Below are 21,922 nucleotides of genomic sequence, written 5' to 3'. Positions count from 1 at the left end.
CTGAAACCTCACAAGACGATGACAGACGAGGCACTTTTTCATGTACACTGACACGGCTGGAAAATAGCAAAACAACTAATTATTTAATTTATTTATTTATTATTTATAAATTTATTTTATTTAAATGAAATGCACAAGTATAAAATATGAGAATAAGATGTAGTCTGGAAATAAACAGCATTTGATGCTAAAGATGGAAATGTACCTTTGGTAACTGCAGATATGCCATACACAGTACCATGGCGTGTCACTAGTCTTCTGTCTCCCAAAGATGGGGGACAAGGACCGGGGCAATAAGGACATATGGCCTCAGCTGGCTCAAAGCTCTCTGGGACAGCTCTCTCTTTTGTGGACAGATCAATTGGTAGCTCTGCTGGTATGTTTTTGCTTTTCCATATGTAGTCTGTCAACTGCCAGATGTCTGTACAATGCATTTCTCAGGTACATCTCACCTGTACTTGCTTCTATGCATTGGCTCCCTGTTAAAAGGAGAATTGATTTCAAAGTACTCCTGCTAACATACAAAGCCCTAAATGACCTGGCTCCAAACTACCTTAAGGAACTAGTTGTCCCCTACTGCCCTCCAAGACCGCTGCGTTCCCAGAGTGCAGGCCTCCTTGTAATTCCAAGAATATCAAAAACCACAGTAGGAGGCAGATCCTTTAGCTACCGAGCCCCCCTCCTCTGGAACAATCTCCCTGCCTCCATCCGAGATGCAGACACCCTACCTATATTCAAATCAAGACTAAAGACATTCCTCTTTAGTGCATCCTATAGCCACAAGTAATTGCGTCAACAACCCCATCACCTGCTGGGCCAGCCAGTCAGCAAGCATAACTAGACATATAAACACATAAGAAAATTATTATTATTTTTTTTTAAAACAACGTATATCACTGGGCTACAGACAGCGTATGTTGTACCCTGCAACCCTAACAAAGCTTACGACTAAAATCTCCATATGTACCAAACCAAACTAATTGCTAAATGGCAGCATAACTAAACATAACTAATGCTAAACCAAACTAAATGCCAAACCAAACTAAATGCTAAATGCCAGCATAGCTAAACACATCTAAAACACATGCAATACCCCCCTAATCAACATAATGTTGAAAATTATGATTGTAAAACAGTGCCGTGGTGGTCATAGAGCAGAATTGCAGCTACAATTGTCATTGGGCCTGTGTGCAGGGATGGGTATCATGTAAGGTCAAGCATCATGAAGGCCAGGGTGCAGGTGCAGGCCAGTGGAAAGTAACAAGCAGTCAGGAGGGGGGTCACTCACTCACACCCACACACACACACACACTCGCACATAAGCACACACACAAGATGATGGCAGTCAAGGTCAGACCAGGCCTCCAAAAAAGTGATACCAAGCAAATTGGCAGGAGGGCCTATCTCCCTTAAAGCAAAAGTTCCCCCGCAACAGGTGAGCGAGAATATTCTGAGTGGCCAAAAGCGTAGATAAAATATGAGGAGATATAAGGGAATATTCTGATTGGGTCAGTATAGATGGAGGTTGAAGATCGTGACTTGCAGAAAGTGACGAATTATGAGTATAAAAAGTCAATGCATTGGGTGTTTTAGTTAGAGCTGCTCCATGGACCACCGCTCTCGTTTTAGATGAAATGTCTGCAGGATTGAATAAAACTTCAGTTTATCGCACTCGGACTTCTGACTCTGATTGAATATTATCTCTAAGATTTGGAAACAGTTGTTTTTCGCTACAACAATAACTGGGCTACAGACAGCGTATGTTGTACCGTGAAGGAGTGCGGAAGATCCCGGGTACAGCACACGGCACGTTTTGCGACTGTCACCAGCCAACTAAATACTAAATAAAATCCCCATACACCCAGCCAGGCAGCCTCTCTCTCTCCCTCTCCCTCTCCTTTCTTATCACATTGCTAATGCCTATAATAACCCACTCACTCTGTTCTTTTTCTTTCTCTCCTAATCTAGACTATCTTCGCCATGGGACGCTGCTGTAGTCTCTCCACCCGGTCTACCTGCAGAAACCCTCGACCAATTGCACCCACCGCCACCGCACTGCCGTACACTTACTCTACCTCATACCCTATGCTAGCATTTATAAACAATATATATTATTGCCACCATCGACATGTTTCTCTGTTCCTACTCCCCTTACCCCTGTAATAGTAACCCCTTTCAGCACAGTGTATATCCACTAAACTGGTCTTGTCTGTATCATGTATTTACCACTGGATGTCTGTATATATATTATGTACATCTACCAAATGCAGGCTATGTACAACACCTGTTGTTTCCCTTCCCCTTCTACCACACAACCCTCCCCCCTTCCTATCTCCACCCGGCCGACCTCAAGCAGATGTGTTCCCCCTTATGTGCCGTGGTTCTGCTTAAGGTTCCTTTCTGACTAACAGGGAGTTTTTTCTTGCCCGTGTTGCCATTGTGCTTGCACTAAGGGGGTTTTAGGCTCTGGGCTCTGTAAAGCGCCTAGAGACAATTGTATTGTTATGGCGCTATATAAATAAAATTGAATTGAATTTCTGAAATGCCTTGCCTGGTGGAAGCAGACTGTTAACATATGTGATCTCATACGTCATACGTATATGTGCGTGATGTTCTGTATAAATGTTGCCACGCAAATAAAGTCTTTCTCTTTCCGGTCTACCACAACTGATGTGAGCAATGAGATTGATTTCCTCCGTAAATTATAAGTTTATCCCTACATACATTAGCCTAGTGAGGATGGCTACGCCAACAGGTTATGGGCCCAGGTCACGAGATGGAAGTAGGTGGAGTAGATTGTGCTTTGACGGAGATGAGAAGAAGTACGAAATTTGGGAGACATGCGCCTGCTGGGGCTGAAGGATACCCTCCTCAATGACCCTGACTCCGACGACGACATCGAGAACGACAGAAAGAAAAATGAAGAGGTATATGCAGAAATTATTCAGTTCTTGGACGATAGAAGCCTGTCGCTAATAATGAGAGATGCTACCGACAACGGAAGAAAAGCTTTCCAGATACTGAGGGACTATTACGCAGGTAAAGGCAAACCAAGAATTATTAGCCTGTACACGGAGCTAACGTCTTTGCAAAAGAGTACAGATGAAAGTGTTACGGACTACATCATTAGGGCAGAAGCAACAGTTACAGCACTTCGAAATGCTGAAGAAAGACTGAGTGATGGACTTTTGATTGCCATGATTTTGAAGGGATTACCGGAATCATTCAAACCGTTCGTCATTCACGTTAAACAAACGGATGAAAATCTGTTTTTTTGCTGAATTTAAGACAAAATTTAGAAGTTTTGAGGACACAGAAAAATATCGTGCTAGCTCGGAAGACAACGTGATGAGGGCGAGTGCTACAGTTCGGGGGAGAGAGATCGCTGCAGGCCCCGACATTGTCTGTTACAATTGCGGAGTGAAGGGACACATAGCCCGGGCATGTCCGAACGAACGACAGAGAAAGCTATGGTGTGGATACTGCAAAAGTTCGACACACACAGATGCACTTTGCAGACGGAAAAGAAAGGACAACGTCAAACAAGTTGCTGATAAGGAACAGAGTGAAGAAAATGGATATGCCTTCAAGGCGAGCGACTTCCAGGAACGTGGATGGAACCTCAGAGGGCTGATGGTCGACACGGGAGCAACGTCGCATATCGTTACGGATATCGGGAAGTTTAAGAAGTTTTTTCAACACGTTCCAGTCTGAGAAGCACTTCATCGAATTGGCTGACGGCACCAGGGCAAACGATGTGGCTCTCAGGAGAGGCGACGCAGAGGTGAACCTGGTGAACCACGAGGGAAAGCGAGTGAAGGCTACACTGAAGAATGCTCTCTTCATACCGACATATCCTCAGGACATTTTCTCGGTAAAAGCAGCAACGACCAACGGAGCCTCTGTTAAGTTCAAGCAAGGAGAAGACTAACTCATCCACGAGAGTGGTACAAGGTTTGACATTAAAGAACACAATAGACTTTATTACTTGGACACTGTTAGTGATGAAAGTGAAGAAGGTTGTGATTCTTGTAATGGATGTTTTGATATTCAAACTTGGCACGAAATACTAGGGCACTGCAATTATGATGATGTTTCCAGATTGCAAGATGTAGTAGAGGGGATGCAGATTCACAGGACAGGAGTTTCAGTCTCTGCTAACCAAGCATAGCATTAGACATGAATTCTCAGCACCATATTCGCCACATCAAAATGGCACGGCAGAGAGGAATTGGCGCACACTATTTGACATGGCGAGATGCATGTTGATTGAGAGTAATCTACCTAAGGAGTTGTGGACGTATGCTGCAGTGATTCGTAACAGATGCTACTGTAACAGAACAAAGCAAACGCCATACTACATGCTTACAGGCAAGAAACCAAACTTGTCTAGAATGAGAGTATTTGGATCTGTCTGCTGCACTTACAAGCATGACAAGAAGAATTTAGACTCGAGGTGTGAGAAGGGAGTTTTCATAGGATATGACAAGTATAGCCCTGCGTATCTAGTGTACTACCCTGTGTTAAAGGTTGAGATAGCTTTGCGTCTTGAGCAAGATGTTAAAACTCGAAGGAGGACTCGGGAGGTTGATAGTTGGGTGAAATAAATCCCATCTTTCTAACAAAGGCCCATAAGGCGGTATAAACAATAATAAATAAATATAAATGAAACTTTTCAGAAAGACACAAACATGGGCATCATAGCCACTGACAAATAAGTACTTAGCAATAGTCGACTAGACATAAAAAGACCACATTAACTGGTCCGTGAGAGCTCGTAAGACTTGCGTCTTATTAAACACGATCACTCTCCCGAAACAAAGAAAAGGCACGTTTAAATAGCCTAGACCATGGGTCGGCAACAGGCGGCCCGCGGGCAAATTGTGGCCCGCCAGTTCATTTTTTGAGCCCGTCAAATTTTTCCGATTGTAGCAGTTTTTAAAGAGACAGTTTTTATACTACAACATTAATTCATGAAATAATACCCCGCTAATGGTTAGATTAACATTTTACTTTTATTTTGAAACCGGAAACTGGGTTTCCTGTCATTGACTTTTCTGAAGTATTTCATCGCTATATCTCACTACTGACAGATCGCCTGAGGAGAAACAGTGTGTTTTACAGTTATGGCTAGTAAGCCTAAACGCCCGCGTCTATTCTCACTGGATGAGACAGTATTTATGTGCACCAACGATGACGAGCCACCACGTTTGGATGACAGTGACGACCATGTTGATGTCAAATTTCAAAAACGTATTAGAAATAGTAATGTTATCTAGCATCCTCCTGTTTGTTCTGGCAAGGCAACCCTCTCGTAACGTCTTCGTATGGCTGTCACAGAGAAGTGTCGGTTGGTTTATAACTAGCATCTCCGAATTGACATCGCTAGATCAATGAAATTTAAATGGATCGTAAACCCAGGACTTTTGTAGGACGTTCAATAAAGCGAATTTTAACGTTACCTAACTCATAGAAATGACAAGTCACTTTGTTACTACAAAGCAAGAACCAGTGTCAGTCAGTGAGAGCTGTTTTTGTGCACCAATAATGACAACGTGGGTAATCGGCTGTGTTTTCTGTTTGTGGAAACGTCTTTTAAAATTTGTATCGTCATCTCGTTTTGTAAAACTATTTTGCCCGCTAACCTGCTAGCTAGCTACCTTGTCTGAGGTAATATTAGTCTGAGGAGTTAGTCGATAGCGAGCTATTGAGTGCACCAGCCTCATCACTCCTTAAATTGAAGAGACATAGCTAGATCATTGACATTGTACCCTTTGCAAACCGCAACAACTTTGTTGCAGATGAGACACATGGGCTTTCCATTAGTGAAACCGGGTAAGATAAAGGCAAAGTTTAATAGGCTCTGTTGTCGTTGTCAACTTTCCTCTTCAGACCTTTTGACAACGACATTGTATGCTAATTTCTCTCTGCATGCTATTTTCCCAAACAATAAACATTGTAACATTGTAAGGAGGTGCGTCAACCAACTATTTCGAAATAAAAATAGTCTACGTAGCCTAGGTGTAATTAGGAGGCTCAATGTTGAAAAAACTTCATCATTGCTATTATTCACAATAGGCAAGGCTATATTGACAGGGGGATAAGAGAGAGCAGGGGCGTTTCTAGGATTAAAGGAAAGGGGGGGCTTAGCCCCAAGGGGAGTGGCTTGTTTGTGCGCAGAGTACGCTGCAATTTTTTTTGGGGCCCATTTGGGGCCGCGGATATCCATTGTTTCAGACAGTTCATAGATTGGTTCAATCAGAAAGAGTGTGATTTTGCTCTGTTGTTTTGCTTGCATTCAGTATATGATAACACAAGAGACAGAATTGCAGGGTCATAGTGAAATTTGACAACACAAAATGTGAACTTTTCTCAAATAAAGAGAGAAATAATTGTCCTGCTTGTAAAGGAAAGACGGATAAACCAGCTTTCCTATCCGCTCCCAAATACTAATTCTTGAGTTGTTTACTTGTTTTATTATGAGCAGAAGGGAATACGATTTTGATCAACATTTACATCTATTTTGTTGTCCCTGTAGTTTTTACATACCAGTGATATTTTATGCTCATTTGGACACTATCACTGAGATAAAGATGAACTAATTCAGTGTCAAATACCATTCAATGGGGAATTTAAAAAAAAAAAAAAATCAAGAACATCTTAATTTTAAAATGATAAATATTGTATGATGGGAGGAAGGCACCCAATGCATTTACTAAAATCAAGTCAAACTAGAATTCAATAGCATTAATTGATTATAAACAACAACATTCTATAGGGACTGATATTATTGTTTCGAAATACTAGAGAGATATATTAATGCAAAGAATAGACAGATGTCGATAGTTATTTCTTGTATTTCGAATTCGCCTGTTCACACTCTTGCTCACTGGAGACAGTTTCTAACAAATTAGCTAGCTAGCTTAGTGTTAACATAGCCCACTACAATATTCCCTTCATTTACCTCAAGTAAACCTACATTTAAGCAGGTAACAATCGTTAACAACTACAGATAGCCACATTCTGTAACTACCCGTACTTACAATTTCACTCCTTGCATCATTTACTTTGAGCTAAACTCTTGGCTAAACTCTTGGCTATAATCCTGGCTGTCGTTGAAGAGACGTAACTTGGCAGAGTGAGAAAGCCAGCGCAGCAGTCTCCGCAAGATCCCCGGGGTTTATATCGTTAAGTATGATGATAGGCTATTAGATTGTAATTTGAAGGGGGAGAAAACATACAAACCAGAACGCACGCACATGTAGCATGTTAGAGTTATAAATAACTTGTCCATGTGAGAAACAATAGTTTAATTTAATGACATCACCCAAATAAAAAAGTAATTTTTTTTTTTCAAAGCCAATAATGCCAAATAATTTTGGGGGGCTGAAGAACATTTTAGGGGGGCTTCAGCCGCCCTAAAATAGGCCCAACGACGCCCCTGAGAGAGAGAGAGTTAAAATAATGAAATTATTCAAACAGACAACCAATGGGCTCATTCACATGGTTTATTATCATTAGTTTTTTGTAGTAGACCTATCCATTCTCCATGTAGGCCTACTTGTTGCGAGTGCACTTAAGGGGCACCTATCGCAGCGTCAGTAACCCAGACTCTGGCCCGTCACCTAGTGGCGAGAAAAAATACTGGCCCGCGGCCAAAGTTACTTGCCGACCCCTGGCCTAGACAAACACCTGTAATTGGCTCATGCCAATAATGACTCTCAGGTGTGTCATCGGCAGGTACCAACACCTTGGCTCACAGCAGCCATATTTAAACAATCAATGTCCCACATAGCTGGGAAAATGGACTACACCAACGTAGTCATCAAGGCTAAATGACGGCATAGCCGACATATTATAAAGCAGCCAATAACAATTAGAATACAAACGATCCAAAAATAACTGACCCGGGAGTTTTAAAACTTGCGCTTAATCGCGCCATATTCTCTAAACAAATGTACACAAGACGAAACTAGATAACGGTAGGACAACAGTATGAAATATGACAATGACGTGAGATTTTAACCTAAATAAACGGAACATTTGAGAGACAAGACATTGAATGATGTGGTGATTGCAAACAGAGAAATATACATGCATTTCTAACTGGAAACGGACATGAACCACAAAACACCTGCACCCAGTCCACTAAAGCAGCAGCATACACGCTGCAGTGGCGGGTCACACAGGTGCCCCGTCACAGATAGCCTTCCCGGTGTCAGCTGTCCAATGTATTTTATCTCTTTCTACCTCAAAATCAGCACCAGGTAACGGTGGAATGTACCCCGTGTGTGAATTTATGTATCTATTGAGACCTTCTAATATCTCTTGCTGATGTATGGGGAGGCCACGTGAGAAATTGATTTCTGGGACCCAGATTTCTGCGTATGGGAGTTTGTCTTTAGCTGCTTTCACAGTTCTCTGTAATTGTTTAATTGCCGTATCCTTACATCTCTGCTCTCTATTATTTAGGCCAAAGGCTAGCACTACTTTTTCTACTTTAGAGCTGATCACTGCCTTTTTCAGTATTGCCTCTGCATGCGAAAAACTTGCCCCAGGGAAACTGTCAATTTGTAGGTCTGGGATCTGAAATGGTGGTATTCGGGAAAGGTTGGAGTCTCCAATGACTAGCCATCTCTTCTTAATCGTGACATTCCAATCTATCATCTTCCTGTTTGTGTTTATGTGTCTGGTAGGTTTGTAGGTTGTGGTCGGGATGGCCAGGAGTGAAGACTGAGTGAGATTTCGTCCTGTCAGGATTGGGGTAAGCCCGGAAGATGGAGCGGAAGTATTATGGCCTGTCTGGATTGGAGTAATTCTGATGGAGGGACTTGGGTTTTGTTCTGCGTTGATTGGGGTGAATCGTATTGATGTGTTTGGATTTGTGCTTGTATTATTTTCTGTTGAGTTGTGTGTTATTGTGCTGGTCGGTACAAAACTAGATGGTGGAGTCCTCATCTATGGAAAAATGGCTCTGTCCTGGTTCCTCTACTAGAAGATTTAGTTCCTGGTCGGGAACAATGAAGCAAACTTCTTCCTCTACGGGTGTAGAAGGAGATTTTGAGGATTGTCTAGGGCCTTCAGGGTGTGGTTGGTGTACAATTATCATCCTTTCCGGTGTCTCAAGTGGGTTTTCTTGGTTTCCGTACCAGAGAATGGATATGGTTCGATTTCCATTCCCATGTTTTTGACGACACAAGAATTCTTTGTAGTAAGTGGCCGTGGGTTTTGTTTGCCTGTCAGAAATATTTTAGGTATTAGGGGGGGACCCTGGGGGGCCGGTAGTGGAGGGAAGTCCTCATCTGTAAAACACCCATCCATTTCTTTAGGTTCGGTTGGCCCTAGGCTCAACACTACCTCCCTTTGGTGGTTCTCCTTCGTGTGGAGGCTGGACAACTCTGTCCCGGGGTTTGGGTTTACAGAGGTTCCTCCATTTGGTGGATTTGTCCCTCCCTCCATGGGGTTGTGTTCCTCCCCTCTTGGTTTCTTGGCCAAGTTTGTTGTTGTATTCGGGAAAGGTTGGACTCAGGTGCCCCGTCACACACCCCCCTACTTAAGCTGGAGCGTCCGTGTGCTGACGCGAAAGAAAGTCCGTGAAAGCGCCCAAAGCTTCGTCCATCTCTCCCTCTCAGCCTGTACCTCGGTTTTCTGCGCGATGATCAGTCGCGCTTGAACCGTTGGGGTAATCTGCAGGCCGCGATTGGAGACGTGAGCAGGATGTTATCCAAAGTCTTCTGTACCGTCTGGGGCTTGTTTAGATGGTCGGGGCCCATGGAGCTCATCTGGTTGAGACCGGTTGAGCTTGATATAAAATAACTCTCAGGATGACGGAGATGAAGTTTGATATGATGGGAATTTTTATTTTCCCAAAATAAGGCCCGAAAGGGCAGAATTAATACCAAAAGAGCGAAAAACAAATACTTTGTAATAAGAAAAATAAATGGGCATAATAGCCAAAACAATTAATTACAATTGTTGGACAACTTTACCACTGTAGCTGGTTTAGTAAACACTTTCTCGAAAGAGCTCTAAGACTTAGGTCTATCAGGTTGCAGCTCTCCCGACAGAATGAATAGACAGGCTTAAATCGGGCCTAAGCACGCCCCTACAATTGGCACAAACCATACCATCATAATACACAGGGGTGTCTCAGGTACGTGAGACCAATAAGCTTTAACAGCTAACAAACTAACTTCCATAAGGCTGGAAAAATGTAATAAGTATATTACTGTGCATTTTGCCACATGGCGGCATAGCCAACATCTCAAATAACAGCCTAAATAATAAAACCGAATTCGGGTTCACTTCCGGTTAAGCCGGAAGTTGAACGTCTTTTTAAAGCAGCGTTTATGCGCTGAATATTTTCAACATAAACAAACAGAAGACGAGACACTGAAGAACGGTAAGACAAGCGATATGCAATATGGAATGGATGAGACACTCTGACACTAAGAAAGTATCGAAACACCGGCTGGTGAGATTTGTCACAAAGAATGTTGTGGAGAAAGAAACCCGAACAGACCCAATGATTGATGATGACTTGATGGAGAAGAGATATGTGTCACCCAGATTAACTGAAAGTGTAACGGCACAGAATCAAGGGAGTGTAAATGTATCTCAGGACACTTTTGATAGGCCTGATTCTACTGATACAGCTCAGATTGAGAGAAATGATCCTCGGTATCCTAAAAGAGACAGGAGAACCCCACAGTACCTCTCTGAGTATGTTACGGATGTGAAATCTAATGACCAGGTGTCAATTAACATTGACTATTGCTATAGAATGTGTGATGCACCACAAAACATTCAAAGAAGCTATGAGCGCACCTAAGGCAGAGATTTGGGCTAAAGCTATGAATGAGGAAATGGATTCTCTTAGAGAAAATAACATTCACACTACTAGGGGCGTAAAAAAAACCCGATACGTATCGATATCCGTTTTTAGCGTGTAAGATACGACTACATCGATGCGTGACGTCCCGTATCGGTATTAAAATGGCGCGTTCAATTAAGAACACATTTCCAGGCGTTCATGAATCCAGCAGAGATCTTTTCTGAGGTTGGTCTTTTGAGGTTGGTAAGAAGATATTTAATACGACAAGAAAATGTTTCGAGAATGAGGTCCATTGTTTCCTCACAACTCAGTGTTTTCAATTATTGAACTACATCGAATCGCATCGCATCGCATCGAATCGTACTGAATCGTTTTTTATCAACATGCATCTTTTCTTGTATCGTATCGTGCCCATGTATCGAGATACGAATCGGATCGTCTTTGTCATGAGAGATTTACACCCCTACTGACTACCCTACCAGAGGGCAAACAAGAAGTGGGAGGTAGATGGGTCTATGCTATCAAAACGAATGCAGATCAGTCAGAAACCTACAAGGCCAGATACGTTGCCAAAGGTTACAATCAGGTGATGGGAATAGATTACAAGGAGACTTTCTCTCCAACTGCTAATCTGACTTCGATACGTGTACTGATGCAAATGGCCGCACAATATGATCTTGATTTACACCAGATGGATGTTAAGACAGCATATTTGCATGCTCCTATTGATTGCGAGGTGTATGGGGCAACCAGAGGGATTCGAGGTGAAATCTGACACAGGTAAAAATCTAGTCTGCAGACTAAACGAGTCACTTTATGGTCTAAAGCAATCCGGTAGAAACTGGAACAAAATGCTGAGTGATTATTTGACTGAAAATGATTTTGTGCAAAACCCTGCAGATCACTGTGTCTACACTAAACACATTGGAAAAGAAAGAGCAATAGTGGTAATTTGGGTTGATGATCTAGTTATTGCTGCTAGTAATGATGATTTGTTGAGTGATGTGAAGAAGACACTTGCTGTGAAATTTAAGATGAAGGATCTTAGAAAACTAAAACATTTCCTAGGGATTGAATTTGATCAGAATGATGGAATTGTAAAAATGAGTCAGAAAAGGTACATATCAAAGGTACTGGAAAGATTTGGCATGTCAGATTGTAAGCCTAGGTCAACCCCATGTGAACAGAAAATGGAGTACAACAGTGATTTACCACTTACTGTTATACTTGCACTGCCAATGTAACAAATACATCTCACAGGATGTCTTTTTGCTGCCTTTTTTGCACTACCATAACCTCACTTTAAAGTAAACTTATGCTGCTGTACATGTATCTGTATGTTTATAACTATATGTATATGTCTTGTCTTATCTGTTGTTGTGCGTGTGCACTTTATATGTTTCACCGTGGGAGAGTGGGAAACGTTTTTTTTCGATTCCTTTGTATGTCTTGACAATAAAGCTACTTTGACTTTTTTGATGCTAACCCTGTTAATGCTAAAACTTACCGTGAGATGGTAGGAAGTCTGATTTACATAATGACCTGTACCAGGCCTGATCTAAGTTGGATTGTGAGTAAGTTATCACAGAATTTGTCAGAACCAAATGAACAACACTGGATAACAGCTAAGCCTGTGATGAGGTATCTGAAAGGCACAATTGATCATGAGTTATGTTACAGGAAAAGTGAGGCAAATCTAAAACTTGTGGCATACAGTGATTCTGATTGGGCTGCTGATATAAATGACACTACAGGATACTGCTTTAGTCTTGATGGTCCACTGATTCGTGGAAGTCCAAAAAGCAAGCCACAGTTGCCTTATCAACATGTGAGGCTGAATACATGGCACTGGCTGCAACCACGCAAGAGAGCCTCTATCTAGTACAGTTAATGAGTGGAATGGATAATGATTGTCAGTATGCACCAGTTAAAATCTTTGAAGACAATCAAGGTACAATTGCTCTGTCCAAAGATCCAGTTTGCCGCCAAAGATGCAAACACATTGAAATTAGGTACCATTTTATTCGTTCTGCAGTAACTGATGGGAAAATATTGATTGTCCTACAGTTGATATGGTGGCAGATGTCATGACTAAGCCAATGACAAAGTTCAAGGTGGAGAGATTTATGACATTTATGTTTGGAATGTAAAAGGTTAAACTCAATCCAAATAAAGAAATGATAGAGATAGTGTCTCTGTTTTACAGTATACTGGTACAGAAGCCTGTATACTGAAGTGTTGTATTATTTGTAAGTTTATGATTTGAAGAGTATGTGATCAAGTGGGAGTGTTAACATATGTGATCTCATACGTCATACGTATATGTGCGTGATGTTCTGTATAAATGTTGCCACGCAAATAAAGTCTTTCTCTTTCCGGTCTACCACAACTGATGTGAGCAGTGAGATTGATTTCCTCCGTAAATGATAAGTTTATCCCTACATACATTAGCCTAGTGAGGATGGCTACGCCAACACAGACTCTTGTAGAAGTTCCTCAATTTCTTGAGCTTCCTCCACGTCTGTTGTCGGGTCTGTGTCCCTAAGCAGCTGGGGTCTTTCTTGAAACAACCACCACTTACAAACACAGTGGTGTGAGCAGTGTTTTGATTTGTTTTGGCACTGACAGTGCCATTGGCCCTTGTGGGTGTCAAAAGACACCCTTGTCCTGCCAAAATGACACCAGCTATCCTTTTCTCCTGTAAAAACTGAAAAATGAAGGAACATTTCAGGCGGTGTTGGATTTTCCCAAAAAATGGGAAAAATGCAATTTACTTCTTCAGAAACTGCCTTCCTCTGTAGCTGCTGGCACTCCTCCTGCCGTGTGGTGGAGAGAAGTCTCTGATCCACCATTGACTGTAAAGAGGCAGCCATCAGAGGTGGGGGCGCAGAGTAACACACACCCCAATTCGTCCTAATTAGGTGGTGACATTCGGTCCCGGGATTTCCACTCTCTGCCGCTATCTTCATAAAGTCCCTACAGATGGACACCTCACATGCCAACCTCTGTGTGACAACAGATTTTAGGACATGGATGGGAAACCTTGTCCACTAAAGTCCTTTGGTGTGACAAAAATGCCATTTTTATCATCTACAAAGATAATAGGGGGATGTTCCCTGCCGTGTTTTAGCCGTTCGGCCGCATCATATTAGCCCGGTTTGAAAATGTGGTCAAACAAACAGGGCATTCTACACTGCCCCCATGTCTCTCACTGCTCTCTCCACAGGAGGTTCATGACAGGACATATCTTTAAAAGAGGAAAATGCAAAACAAAACCAGATAAATATAATGACGTGATATAAGGTAGAAAAGAAGAATGTATTTGAGATAGACATAGCTGACAATAATATAACTGTACCTTTGTGTTCCTTCTTTTCTGTGACTTTAAGACCTGCAAGATGAAAAGAACAAAATAAAATCAAAATAGGGGACCAATAGGAAGTCAAGGGTAGCATTTTAACAGTAAAACAAATTTCAATTAGCACAAACCATGATTTGTAAGGTGCTTCTTAAAGTTCTGGGATTGGGCCAGGAAGGCCAGCGCCAGCTTGGTCTTGTACAACTCATACTTACCTGGCAGGGGCGATACAATGATCAAGAAGGTTGTTTGCCCAGGGCGAGGCTCGGCCATTGCACTCCGGTCGTGCTGACCCCTGCGAATGGCGATGGGCTGAACTGGAGTGCAATTAGTCATGCTCTTGATTGGTTAAGGAATCTACAATGTCGTTCGGGGTGTCAAAGTCTTCTCTATCATGGTGGCTACCTTTATCTTCAATGTAAAACTGTAAAACATGAAGTCAATCTATCTCAAATGTGTAAAACATTAAAGTGAACCTTGCCAGTATCTGTTTTAAGTCAGTTTATTTAGTGTGTCACTGCCTGAAGTCATTAAAGATCACTGCTTTTAACTTATACCATCTCCGTTGTAGTTGTATAAGTAAATGCTATGCAATTTGTCATTTATCAAGTGTAACGGTACTGATTACAATAAATGAAATGTGCTATTGAAAGCATACTTGTTTGTGAGTGCTTTGTTCTTTTCTAAATGCACTCCCTTATCATTATTGGGAGGCTCATTTTAAAGGTAGTTTTATACTAAGGTTTTTACTTCTAAGTATCTGATATCATTGTAGGAGATAGGCACATATTTTAACAACTAACTTGCAATCTGGCACTTGTCTTCTGATAGACAACTATACCCCCATGGCTGCATTAAGTTATTGACACTCCACAAGGCATTTGAAGTACTGACCACTTTATTGAATGAAAGTGCATGAAATGGGGAACACCATGAAACAACAACAACATTATCAACAACACAGGCACTATTTACAGACGATAAAGTATCATTGAACATGATTAAGACTTTTAAAAAGGCATGAACAAGAAAACTATATACAATATGTACAAGGTACAGTACAGGTCACTCCAAGCTTTCAACAACAGAGGTGAATTGTTCGTAGCTGTCGTATAATCTATTATCCAGGCCTTTTGATGGGGACATCATTTTTACAGGGCAGAATTTTATGTCCCTGGGTTGGCTGGCCACAGACTTTGCAGGCAGGCAGTTTTTGCAGTTTGGTCCCCACATCTGAGGGGTGGTCCTTGAGCTTGCGCTTGTAGTAAGTAGCTCTTGACCAGTAAAAAGGACTGTCAGTACTCTGCGATGTGGTGAAGGTATTGGCAGGCATGATGGCTATGGACTGAATGGCAGGCATCGTGGGATGCCATGTGGAGGGACCAGCTGTCTCAGAGGTAGCTGAAGATGGGGAGGGCACAGGTCTGGTGATGGTAGAGGTGGCGTGGGTTCCTCTCATCGGCAGTGGCAGTAGTGGTTGAGGGGCTGTAATTGGCAGTGGCAGTAGTGGTCGAGGCTGGGTTAGCATTACACCAGCCCTTCCCTTTAAGGCCTTTGTCCCTGCCATGCTGGGTGTGGGCACATATTCCATCAGGGGGTAGTCTGGTGGAGGGAGGACTGCTGGCTGGTGAGGTGCGGGAGGTAGCTCCGCTGAGGAGATGGAGGTGGTCTTGGTGATGGTGGATGGCTGTCTCGTGGCATTCAGGTTGAGCAGCCTCTCCTGGCACCGGATGAAGTCCCGCACAGTCTTAATGTTTATCTTTGGCAGAGGAATCCCTGCTTTGGAGAGGATGGGATCCTCCACCAAAACCCGGTGCTGGATTCGCTCATACGCCTTCAAGATTGTGCCCTTCTCAGGACTGGTGCGAGACCCTTGAGGTGAGCGCAACCACAGCAGTTTCACCAGCGTGTACATCAGCCTGTTGTGCTGAGCGCTGATGTCTTGTTGCGCTGGTGCGTAGCGTTTGGCCATCTTCACCCTCTGCACCACAGCTGCCTCCACGAGGTCATCCCTCTTAGTGCGGCAGTAGAGGGTGTTGCCCCAGTGTGTCCTGTACAGCTGGTTAAACTGCTGTGGCTGCTTGTCCAGTTCGTCCACAACATTCCACGCCTCAAGGACCCTGTTCCTCTGCTCCGTTGTAAGAGACAACTTGCCCTGCGTCAGGCCAATCTCCAGCAGCACAGAGCAGAAGTTCTCCAGCTTCTGAAACCCTGGCAGTGGTTGCGGGCTGCAGGCATCCTCCTGGAGAGAGAGAGAGAGAGAATGCGGTAAGTTGAAATGTGTACAGTTTGTTTTGTTTTGCAGTAATCATTTCACTGTATTTTCTTTCTAGCAGACACACACAGCTACTCACAAAGGCTGGAGGGTTAACTGTTGATGTTTCATTGCTGGTGAGGCTGATGTGGGGCGGGATGGCGTCCAGCCCATCGTCACGTGCCGTCTCCATGTCACTCTGGTACGCCTCGTCGTCAGCCTCTTCTGAATCGAGCTGCCCAGGCTGAACCACCTCCTCTTCTGGACCAGGTCCATCGCTGGCAATGTCCTGCAGAGAGAAGGGCCCAGACTCCCCCGTGCTCTGGCTGAACAGGTATTCCAACCCGAGCAACTCGTCAGAGGGCACATCAGCAGGGGCTCGGAAGTTCTCCTCCACCATCTCCCCGAACAGCTGCTGACAGCGGGTGTTGAGGCGGTGGATAAACGGCGCGGAGTATGTTCTGTTCTGCCGTCCTCTTCCACCAAACACGGCGTCTGAGCCCCTGTCCGAGTTCCACCTTGCAATGCCACTAAGCAGGTAAACCTGATAGGGCCGGGCTCCACAGTGGGGACCTGATTGTCACAATAAAAGGTATTAGAAAAATGACATGTTTTGATTTGTTACAAGACAAAGTATATAGTTAAGTATACAGACTACACATGTTGTACCTGGAATCATGTTTGGCAGAAATTTGTGGAATCCTTCCAGGCTGTTGCTTCCACGCAGACCTTTGTAGAAGGGCACGTCCACGGTGTTGAATTTTGTGGTGCGTGCCACCCTATACATCGGCATGCCAGGTGGATCCTGGAGGCACTCCAGGTGTCGCTGCTGCGCCATCCACATCTGATCAATGGCATCTGTAAATACACACACAGACACACACACACACCCAGTGTTTTATTTTCACTTTGTATGCTACACTATCCATATCGATGTTGTGTAAACTTTTTTATGAGGTGTTTCATACCAGGTGATTTGAAGAGGCTCACTCCACTCTCGTCCAGCCCAGCGGGACCTTTCAGCTCCTCAATGGCCTGGTGGATGAGGCGGATTGTGAGCCTCCTCACGTGGTGTCTCATCTGATCCCTTGACATGTGACTCCGCACCACATCCTCGTCGGAGAGAGAGCCAAGCCTTGCCGGGTCTCTGGCCCTGACGCCCTTGATGAGCAGCTCCAGGTCTCCCCGGTTGTAGGCCAGCACTGCCCCAGCTAGCGCAGACTTAAACGCAGCGTACTTGGAATGGGAGTCTGTGCGGATGGCTGCGTCAAACCGGTGAATCCAGTGGAAGATGTCCAGACGCACAACCATCCCACTGTCCACCCAAGGCTGGAACAGAGTCTCAACTGCCGTTGGGCCCTGCGCGCGGCAACACCCGCGGTCCAGGTAGAGGATTTTGGGCACCGGCTGATTGGCGAGCCGGAACCTCTCCATCAGTCCACGGCACATCGGCCCCAGCATCGCTGTGGACTCCTCGCAGGTCAGCACAAACGACACTATTTGGGAGTGCTCGTTTCCTACGCTGGTGAACCACTCTGCTGAGCCTTTACCCACCCCAGACAGCTTCTTCACCACCTAAACAGCAGGTAAAATTTGCACAAGTCACAGTTTCAGTGATGTTGAAATATGTTTTGTATCGTACAGTATGGCATTATGTTTTGATTTACATACTTTCTTGGTGGAGTCCATTTTCAGCACAGTGCCAAAAGTGGAGAGGATCTGGGCACGGTAGTCCTGCACATTGCTGGCCTCTGCCAGCAGGAATGCGTGGCGCAAGAGCCGCGCAGAGGGAAGCTCTCTCTGAGGAGGTGGAGCCTGGAATGTGTGCCCTATTGCTGAGAGGATCCCGCCGGGTGCAGCTACAGCCACGAGGAGTGTGGTGTACAGGTCCACACATCCAAGGTACTCCTCGACGTGGTTCTCCTGTACCTGCCGCCACACCTTGACCATAGTGTTCCCTTCGGTCCGGTCCCTCAGAAGGCGCACAACCTTCTTGTCCACACCACGCCTGTAAGTAGATTCACAATCAATATGTTGAGGTTTTTTTTGTGTGTTTCTTTTTTTTGTTGTTGTTTTTTGAGAGATCTTTAAAGTTTGTCATTATGTTCAGTGTACTCACTTGCTGGTGAGGATGGCAGGGAACTTGGCTTGATGAGCCTCGCTCAGTTGACAAATAATGGCAGGATCCCACGCAAGCCAGCAACCCATTTTGCCTCCTTCTCCGCTCCTGCCTGCCTTTAAGCACGGTCCGCAGCACAGCACCTCAGTAAGCATGGAATACCAGCTGGACACGTCACAGATGTGACGTACCTGAAGTACATATGGGGAGAGAATCAAAGCATTCAAAAGCAAGAAAACAATTATTTTGGCATGTTTACATTCATAGTAATACATATTCAACTGTAATTTAACACAGGTGAAGTGAGTTTATACCCGGGGGTGGTAGCCAGATTTGTAGAAGTGTACGTTGTGTCCTGCACCCGGACACTTCTCACCTCGAGGACACTTCATGGAGTACCTCCACACCCCAAGAGGGCGCCACACAAAGGCACGACTCAAAAGAGCTGTGCTGGTGGCAGAGCACCACTCACATAGCCAGGAGACTGACTTCATCACCCGTCTTCTCTTGAGCTGCCCAGTGATGTCTTTGTAGGTATGCACTGGGGTGAACAGCCCTCTGTCTACGTCCTCTTTCAGCCAGGATACGTCCACAGATGGGATGCCATTGGGGTCTTCCCACAGACGCACCCAACCCTCTAGCTCCACCTGGAACACACATATAAACGCATAACGGCAGTTGGTTATTATTGTGTACAAAGTTATGTTAAAAACATGTAAAACAAATTGTTCTCATTTACACTGCTTGTAAATCATGTGAGGATCACTTACAGGGGAATCCGTCTGAGGTGACTCCATGGGATGGTCATGACCCCGGGATGTGGACGGGGACTCAGGCTGTGTGCGGCGGACAGTGGTGACCTCAGGCTGCGTGTGGCAGACAGCGGTGACCTCAGGCTGCGTGTGGCAGACAGCGGTGACCTCAGGCTGCGTGTGGCAGACAGCGGTGACCTCAGGCTGCCTGGGCTGCACAGCGGTGGCCTCGGGCCGCTTGTCCTTGGACAAGTGCTTAGACTTGTGCTTGTGCCTGATCTTGCGGCAGACAGCCTCGGGCTGCTTGGGCTGTACAGTGGTGGCCGTGGGCTGGACGGCAGTGGCCTCGGGCCGCTTGTCCTTGGACAAGTGCTTAGACTTGTGCCTCTGCTTGGGGTGGACAGCGATGGCCTTGGGCAGCGTGGACTCATCTCTGGGCTGGGACTTCAGAGACTGACTGCTGGACTGCTTGACCGAATCTGAGAATTTAGCAAAGAAAGTAGTTTGTATTTTGAATTAATAAAAAAAAAGTTTGATGCTTTGATAAGCTTTGTATCTCACTTACCTTCCACAGACTGGCTTGCAGCTAACAGTTCAGTCTCATCACCTGGCCATGACAGGTCACACTTGGGGGTGCTTGCCTGGGGTCGGGGTTGCTGGACAACAAATGTAATGCAATTATCTAGATTTTGTAACATACCAGTTTTTAATTACCATTGGCAAACAAACACATTAAGCCAAAGAGATTTAAACAATCACTCATTTCAACCATGTTCATTTACTGTGCTATTCTGCTCTGATATCCTGATTCATATACACTTACTTGCTCCTTGTCAGTGATGTACTTCCTGAACCGCTTCATCTGCACACTTGTGATTTGGGTCACTGGCGTGTGCAACCACCTCCTCACAGAACTGTGTGCCCTCTGTATATTTTGACTCTGCTCAGCACTGTATAGCTCTGGCCTGTTCTTCTGGCTGAGGTACTGGCTGTACAGCTCCCACATTTCCCCAAAAGTGTGGTTTTCAAAGCCCCTCTGACCGTAAATACAGCGGTCAACATTGACCTCGAGGATAACTGAGATTTGTGGGAAGCTGTGAGCGTATTCTGTGAGGAAATCCTTCACCCACTGGTTCCCTATCTCTCCCTTTCTTTGTGGGTTGGTAATTTCACCCCTGTGCTTGTCTAGTAGGCTGCAATAACATACATCAACTTAGTACTGTCCTCACTTGATATCACTGCAATCAAAGAGACTTTGCAAACATGAATTACAAACAGCCATAATTTTGCACAAACGGTTATGCAGGTCATTTATTTTAAGCATGCCATCAAAATGGTACTTTAAAATGCTTAGCTTAAATTGTTATGAAATATATTATACTTACTACTTCATGTAGCCAACATCGTTCTCCACAAGCCAGTGGAATGGTGCATTCAGGTACTGGCCAAATGGCACCACCAGCTTTCCAAGGCACAGTTGACGAGCTGGCCTGGGGAAGCCCTCTGCTTGCAGGAGCATCTCTGCGTGCGCCAGAGCAGTGGCCTGGCTCAGCAGCTCCAGCGGAGGCTTGGGGAACACCGTCCTCTTCTCCCGATACTGACGGGACTCTTTTGTCGCCATCAGTGCAGCCTGTTGCCGATTTTCAGGGGCGTCCGGGTTGACGACGCGGTTAACTGGGCTTGTCATCTTCAACACTTCAAACCACTAATACAGTAACGCCCCAACAACATTAGTATTGCTATAATAATAAAATAATTACTAACATAATAATGAACGCTAACTTTACCACAGACTGAGAGGTAATTCAGAAGTAATTGGGTTCACACTGCGAAACATTAAAATAGCCTACAGTAACGCCCCAACAACATTAGCGATATGATTGTTATAATAATAGATTAATTACTAATATAATAATGAACGCTAATAGTAATTAACGTAATTCAGTAATTGACTGCACAAATTAGTTATTCAGTGTGGTGTAATTCAACCCATTTAACACAAGATAATACAGTAAAAGCCACAATTTAAAAGTAGGATTGTAAAATCTCGAGTAGGCTGAGGTGAATTTACCTCAGTAATCGCTAACTAGCGGTACCGTTACCTGTCAACAGAACTCCTCCCTCCTACCTAACGTAATTTCATTCATTCAAACAAATGATCGAAAACTTAACTTAAATCGTTTAACTTGATCTTTGAAAAGAAAACTGTTAAACTAATATAATAATATTATAATAATATACACATGAAGTATTTCAGTCTTACCAGAAAATATGTAAAGTATAAGCAATCAGTATTAGCGATAGCGATTTATCCAGTATGTCCTGTCCAGTCCAGCCAAACGAACAGTAGATACAGTGACCGTAATAAAGTTTCAGAGATGTTGAAGTGAAGTGATGTGTCAGACAGGCCTTTATATGTGAATCTGTATGGCTCTCTTGATGACCTGAAGATGTTTTGATACTTTGATTTGATATAGCCTTGCCTTGACTTTCAGACGCTAACGATACACACCTGTTTAGCAGAGCAACCGTGGCCATTTACGGGTTATGATTGGACAGCTCTAGACCAGTCAGAGCTCGTAACTTGTCTACAGTTGCAACTCTA

General features: G+C 44.1%; 1 non-coding gene and 1 pseudogene across 1 annotated transcript; one reads left to right on the top strand and one right to left on the bottom strand.

Moving 5' to 3' along the window:
- Window positions 1–13,299: 13,299 nt before the first annotated feature.
- On the bottom strand, window positions 13,300–14,732 carry LOC122132986 (annotated as a pseudogene).
- On the top strand, window positions 14,400–14,558 carry LOC116221220. Its single transcript, XR_004164066.1, has one exon. It is a non-coding gene; the product is annotated as a U1 spliceosomal RNA (small nuclear RNA).
- Window positions 14,733–21,922: the final 7,190 nt, after the last annotated feature.

The sequence above is a fragment of the Clupea harengus genome, chromosome 7 (assembly GCF_900700415.2).
Source record: "Clupea harengus chromosome 7, Ch_v2.0.2, whole genome shotgun sequence".
In the NCBI taxonomy this organism is placed as follows: domain Eukaryota; kingdom Metazoa; phylum Chordata; class Actinopteri; order Clupeiformes; family Clupeidae; genus Clupea; species Clupea harengus.
Note: the sequence above shows the minus strand (reverse complement) of the source record. Positions and strands in the feature narration are given on the sequence as shown.